The sequence below is a fragment of the Vulpes vulpes genome, chromosome 2 (assembly GCF_048418805.1).
Source record: "Vulpes vulpes isolate BD-2025 chromosome 2, VulVul3, whole genome shotgun sequence".
Lineage (NCBI taxonomy): Eukaryota > Metazoa > Chordata > Mammalia > Carnivora > Canidae > Vulpes > Vulpes vulpes.
Genome location: NC_132781.1, coordinates 158,455,181 through 158,462,682, shown reverse-complemented (window position 1 = coordinate 158,462,682; position 7,502 = coordinate 158,455,181).

Below are 7,502 nucleotides of genomic sequence, written 5' to 3'. Positions count from 1 at the left end.
AATTTCTTTAATAGATACTGACCTTCACTAGGTAATGGACAATTGGTTCAATTAAACTGAAAGTGAATTCCACATGGAATTACCATATGGCCATGTTGAACTCCTCATGTCATTGGGAAAATAAGCTCAAAGAGGGACCACATCATTGAAAGTGAGGTACAAATATGGGAAGAAGAATGTGTATGACATTTAAACAAAGAGACAGACTATGAAAGATATCTATGGACTGGCTTGTTCAACATCTACTTCAGCTCCTTCTGGTGTATCTTCCTGTACTGTGGAGGCTTGACGGCTTAAAACTATGTTTAGAAGACTTTCTTGCAGCTAAGATTCCATCTATTTTAAGATTCTTCCTATCAGATACACCTGTTTGAGGTCTGAGTGGATGGGAAGAGGGCAGGACATACAGCATCACTTTGCTGGCACAGTGTCATGGTGGAAGCATGGTTCTGTGATGGGACCTGTGACACCAGCTTCATGATGGGTGAAGGAGCGCTAGTCATGTTGTTGCCAGAGCAGCAGCTCCCATGGCAGATCAGTTCTGTGATGTGACTCTGGGAGTTTGCTCGGAAACTCAGCATGCTTTTTGGCACTCCCAGTGATTCCATGGGATTCGCTGCCCTTCTGTAAATACTTTTCTTCTAAATAAGCTAGACTTCAAGCCTGAGGGGTGCCCTAGGGGAAATTTGTGAGGGGCATTCTAGGCAGAGGTGGCTGGGTACAGGAGGAAGTGTGCTGTTGGAGAAAGTGAGAAAAGGTCACATTGGATGAAGCACAGCGGGTAAAGTACAGATGGAGAGATTAGAAGGGCTCAGAAGACTGCAGACCTTCCCGCCTCGTCAGCTCAACCTATGGTTCAGTGAAGCCATATGGTGAACGATGGAATATTATTCATCAGCACTTATCTTCAATCAATTCCATATTTGAGAGAGAGAGAGTTTTGTGACAGATTTAGGCTTGCTAAACAGAATCTCATTTGAGGATAGTTTTAAGACTTACAGGTGAGCAAGAGGCTAGTGTTGGAGCAAAGTTAGGAACAAACCAAGAGCCCACTTGGGGGCTGGATAGAGCAAGTCATTCATGGTAGCAGGGGCTGGACTTTCAATGACCTTTCGTGAACTATACAGCTTGGTGATTCCATTCCTCCCTTCTAACTTGGGTGTGTGTCTCGTTGCTCACATCTCGCTCTGGGATTCGATCCAGGGACACAAATAAAACCACCTTTCCATCTTTGCCAGAGAGCACACTTCATTCTGTTTTCTGCTGTGAAGACTCGGCACCCAGCATGGCCTCCTCACACTTGCCCCAAGTAGGAGTGAGTGCTGCACTCATGCAAATCTCTCAGCCAACAATGAACTGAACAGGGCTTCTCCCCTGTGCTGGGAATGAACAGGGCCTAAAAGAACTCCTCTTCCCACACATTTTTTAAAGATTGATTGATTGATGACACGGAGATTGAGACAGAGACACAGGCAGAGGGAGAAGCAGGCTTCCTGCAAGGAGCCCAATGCAGGACTTGATCCCAGACTCTGGGATCACGACCTGAGCCAAAGGCAGATGCTCTACCACTGAGCCACCCAGGCATCCCTCTTTCCACACATCTAATATCGAAGCACCTCTCCCGGGGGACAGCCTCCTCCTTGCCTTCCCTCGGTAATAAACCAGCCCACTGCTTTTCAATAAAGTGCTATAAATCTTTGGATATTAGTATTTATGTGTCCATTCCATCTGCCAGATGAGGAGGTCTTCAAAGTCTGGGGGCTTTCCAAGCAGCAAGCCATGGCCCCTCTTTCCTTCAGACAGGAGGCTCCCTGCATCTCATATTCCTCTGTCCCCCAGGTCACACTTTGAGAAGCTGTAAAAAAAAACTTGTCCCTTTAATTCTAACCATGCAGATGGTACCAGGACACTGGAAGTGAGCAGGGAAGGCCACTGCAAGGGAAAAGCTCTGTTAGCAGCTGAGAGGCCAAGGAATTGCCCCCTATCCCCTCTTCAGAGCTGAAAACTCAGATGGCACTTGCTGTGGGCTGACAGGGTGAGGTAGTAAATGACCTGCATCTCATTCCCTAGCATGTGGCTCAGGCCCTGTGGAATGCAAGAGGCTCCATAAATGTGTGTTGAGTGAATGAATGAATGAATGAATGGATTATGAATATGTGGATATAGAGGGCCCATCCCAGACACCAGGCCCAATGCCATTAATTCTAGGCCCCACTTTTGGGAGGCGCTGAGCTTGCTGATAGGCAGCTTGTCTGGGTCGTGATTGGCTCACAACTGCAAAGAACTGTGCTCTGAAGTTTCCAGAGCCCCAGGACCCACAACTAAGAAGGTCCAAGGAAGGTTCAGGGAAATGTCTGCTCTTGGCTTCTCAAAGAGTTTGAGTTTGGCTTAAGTCAAGAGTTTGATTTCCTCACAGCAGGTAGGTGTTCTGGTTGGTGCTGGCTGTTGACTCTGTCACTCTCTTAGTTGACTTTCTGAATCTGTCACAACTGCAGCGAAATCTTTGACTCCAGGACAGAAACAGGAAATTCTCCAGCCAGCTGTCCCCAAGGCCATCTGAGGTCAATGGAGACTGTAGGTGGAAGTTGCAGGGGAGAAGGTGCTCTATCTGAGCCCAGGAAAGGCTGCCCATCCCAGAAAGGGACTCTCCCCAAGCTTTGAGATGTGAAGTCAGGCAGCCGGATAGCTGGAGCCTTGTCTGAAGGCTGCTCAATGGACCAAATGGAGAGATGAGCATGGGGTTGGGGCGGGCAGCGATACAGCTAGAAATTTGAAACCCTTGCTGGAAAAAGAGCCAAGCCCCGATTTGGAAGGAACATGCTCAGAATACAAGTAGAGGATGCAGTGTTGGAAAGGCCGTTAATGAGGATGGAGCTCAAGCATCCAAGTTTTACAGATAGGGAAGCTGAGGCTCAGAGAGTTCCTGGCGGAACTGGGACCCCCATCCCCTCCGAGTTGTTGCAATCTGGGAATATGAAGTTTGTAGAGTGCAGCCACCTCCCTCTTACGGTGTTTGCCACCTGACTCAAGACTCTCCTTCCAGCAAGCACCATGTCCTTACTAAACCCAAAATAGCCATTGTCTGGGCAACCCCAGGAGTGACCTTCAAAGCCTCTAGAATGCTACTACATGCACTTGGCTTGTGCATACACACATATTTGGTGGTCCTGTGGGCTGCCATTAAGGTGTGATCCACCTTCGTTTGAATTTCACTCAGGCATAGGAACTTCTAATCTCAGCTGCCTCATGTAGCTGAAACAAAAAGTTCCAATGCCTTTAGAAATGGAAAATACATGTGATTCAGAGAGAAAGGGCAGGGGAAACAGCCTTTTGAAGATGGATGTAAAAATCACCCTGAAAAACACTGATAAGCATTGCCATGAAATTGGGTATTTCTTCTCTCTTATTTAGAAAACAGGTTATAGAGGGTGGAGACTGGGTTTTCTGGTCCCATTAGGTTGTCTGTTTGCCTGTCCTGCTACTCTGGAGTGTAGACCACATGGCAGGAAAACTGGGATCTCCAGGGAGCTTGTTAGAAATGTAAACTCTCAAGCCTCACCCCTGATCTGTGGATCAAAATCTGCATCTTGACAAGATCCCTAGGTAATCTACAGGCACAAAAAGATTTGGGCAGCACTGCCCTAGAACATGAAAGCCAGTCAAGCACTAAACAGGCTCTGCACAAAGAAAGAAAATAAAATCTTTAGCATGTTTGTGTTGTAATCGAGAATGTATGTAACCATATAAAAGCATTTATTGCAACAATGGTTTTTGAAGAATGAGTTTTTTAAAAATGTGTTTTTTAGAAGGGTTTTAGGTTTGGACAGAATTTCCACATACCTCCTTCTAATCTGGATGTGCACATGGTATCCCCTACTGTTAACATCTTGTATTAGCGTGTCATGCTTGTTACAGTGGCTGAATCGATACTGGTACGTTATTACTAACCAAAGCCCACAGTTTATGTTAAGGTTGACTTTTTGTGTGGTATATTCTATGGGTTTTGACAGATGCATAATGTCATGTATCTACCATCACCATATCTTACAGGATAGTTTCACTGCCCTAAAGCCACCCCACATCCTATGCTTCACCTAGATATCCATTCTCCCCCTCCCAAACTGCGGGAAAACAATGATCTTTTTATTGTCTCCATTGGTTTTGCTTATTCCAGAATGTCTTATCGCTGATATCATAGACTATGTAGACTTTTCAGATTGGTTTCTTTCATTTAGTAACCAGCCTTTAGGACTTTTCTATATGTCTTTTTTGTGGTTTGATGACTCATATGTTTTGTCACTGAATAATACCCCACTGTATGGATGTACCATTGTTTGTTTATCCATTTACTCCTGAAGGACATCTTGGTTGCTTCTAGTTTTTGTCAATTATGAATAAAACTGCTATATACATCCATGTGCAGGTTTTTGTGTGGGTGTAAGTTTTCAACTCATTTGAGTAAATACCTAGAAGTACAATTGCTGGATCATATGGTAAGACTATATTTAGCTTTGTAAAAAAAAGTTTGGAAGCCAAAATGGCTTCCAAAGTGGTTGTACCATTTTGCATTTCCACCATCCTCACCAGCATTTACTGTTGTCCATGTTTTGGATTTTAGCCATTCTAATGGGTGTGCCATGGTGGTTGTTTTATTTTGCATTTCCCCGATGACATATGGTGTGGAGCATCTTTTCATCTGCTTATTTGCCATCTGCATGTCTTCTCTGGTGAAGTGTCTGCTCAAATCTTTGCCCATTTTGTAACTAGGTTGTTTGCTTTCTTACTGTTGAGTTTTGGAAGTTCTTTGTGTATTTTGGATACAAGTCCTTTACCAGATGTGTTTTGCAAGGATTTGCTTCTAGTCTGTGGCTTGTGTCTTTCACAGAGCAGAAGTTTTTAATGTTAATAAAGTCCAACTTAACAAATTGCTTTCCATTTCCACATTTGGTGGTGTCATGTTGGTAGCTTGAAATCAGTTGTAGTGGGAACACTTACTATCCTTCAGAACTGGCGAACTCTACACATCCAAGTTTTGTTTTGTTTTTTCCCCCCACAAGAGTTGGTTGTAGAACATTTGCCAACACTCCATTGCCTCTTACAGTCTTTTGAATCATTCCAGTTGTTTTACTACTTTTCTAATGATTTTTTTTATATGTGCCATCGAAGTTTTTCTGTTTTGTGAATATATGTAAAATACTGATATTTTTGTTTTCTTTTTTAAAATTTTTGTTTAATTGCTCTTGATTTTCATCTGTTCTCCATTAACATAGGAGATATGGGGATGGTCATTTCTTATCTGGGGATTTTAATCCTAAATAATATTTTTTTAAAGATTTATTTAGTTATTTATTAAGCTATTTATTTATTTAAAGACAGCAGCGGGAAGGGGGAGAAGGAGAGAATCTTTTTCTTCTTTTTTATATATACATTTATTACCTTTTTAATTTTAATTCTGGTGTAGTTAACCCACAGTGTGATGTTAGTTTCAGGTATATAATATAGTGACTCAACACTTCCATATATTGCTCAGTGCTCATCACAACAAAGGCACTCCTTAATCCCCTCATTTATTTCCCCCATTTCCCCCTCATGTACTTCCCCTCTGTAATCATCTGTTTATTCTCTAGGGTTAAAAGTCTGTTTCTTGGTTTCTCTCTGAGAGAGAATCTTAAGCAGACTCCATGCTCGGCACAGTGCCTGTGCCATCCCACGACCCCTGTGATCGTGACCTGAGCCGAAATCAAGAGTTGGATGCTTAATGGACTCTGCCACCAAGGCCTTCCTACAAGTTTTTTTTTCCTCCTCAATTTTTACTGTGTTATTTATTATAAATGAATTTTATATTAATAATTAGATAAAGTTCTGACTGTTGATGCGTTATCACAAATGATTATTTGTTTGAAAAATAACAAGTTTGCATCTAAAATGAATAATCACAAATAACTTAGTTAAACCAATTCAATAAAGGAGACAAGGAGCTTTTATAATTTCAGATAACTGATTTTTTGAACATACCTAAATGATTCTAAGTGTGATACTTATATTTTGCGAGTTTTTTTGGAATTTAAAGAGTAAGTGCAATTTGACATGACAAACCTATTTTGCTTTGCTGAGTGCTTGGTGACGTGCCTATCATATAGCAGGCACTCAATAAATATATGTTAAAACTACAATTAAAGTCAAGAGTAAGACACAGATACATGCTCTCACACCTGCCATTCATTATTTTACTAGAAATCTTAGCCAACGGAGTAAGATGACAAAAAGAAATAGGTATAAAATTTAGGGAAAGAAGACAAAAAATCATCATTTGTAGACACTATGATTCTCTTTGCAGAGACAGCACTGCTGTCTAAGAATTTGACAAAGTTGCTAAATACAGGAACAAAAACCAAGTAATACTCACATATTACCAACAACCATTTGAAAATGTAATAGGAAAAAAATTCTATTCACAAGAAGAACAAAAAATACAGATTTAAGTAAAAAAATCTACTAACTATATAGTAGATTTTTTTCCAAGAAAAATCTGAAAACTTTATCAAAGAACATATAAGAAGACCCAAATAAATAGTAAGTCTATGCCAAGCTCAGAGTTGGCAGGATGAAAGATCAGCAAGCCATCTACAACATTTAATGTAATTCCAATAAAGCCCCAATAGGAGTTGACATGGAACTTGAAAAAAATTGCTTCTGGAATTCATGTGGAGGAGTAAGGGTTTAACCAAACCCTTTGGGAATAACCAAAACGTTTTCTTTTTACTTCAATTGCCATCAAAATTCTTTTTTGAAAAGTTTTATTTAGATTCAGTTAATTAACATATATGGTATTCTTGGTTTCGGAGGTAGAGGGCAATGATCCATCAGTCTTACATAACACCCAGTGCTCATTATATCACATGCCATCCTTAATGCCCATCTCCCAGTTACCCGACCCCCTCACTCCCCACCCCTCCAACGATCCTCAGTTTATTTCCCATGATTAAGAGTCTCTTATGATGGGCAGCCCGGGTGGCTCAGCAGTTAAGCGCCGCCTTCAGCCCAGGGTGTGATCCTGGAGACCCAGGATAGAGTCCCATGTCGGGCTCCCTGCATGGAGCCTGCTTCTCCCTCTGCCTGTGTCTCTGCCTCTCTCTCTCCTCTCTCTCTCTCTCTCTCTCTCTGTCTCTCATGAATAAATAAATAAATTAATAAATCTTAAAAAAGGAGTCTCTTATGGTTTGTCTCCTTCTCTGATTTCGTCCTATTTTTTCCTCTCTTCCCCTATGATCCTCTGTTTTGTTTCTTAAATTCCATATACAAGTGAGACCATATGATAATTGTCTTTCTCTGATTGACTTATTTCACTTAGCATAATATCCTCTTGTTTCATCCACGTCATTGCAAATGGCAAAATCTCATTTCTTTGATGGCTTAGTAGTAGTCCATTGTATATATACAACACATCTTCTTTATCCATTCGTCTGTAGATGGACATCTGGGCTCTTTCCATAGTTATAACC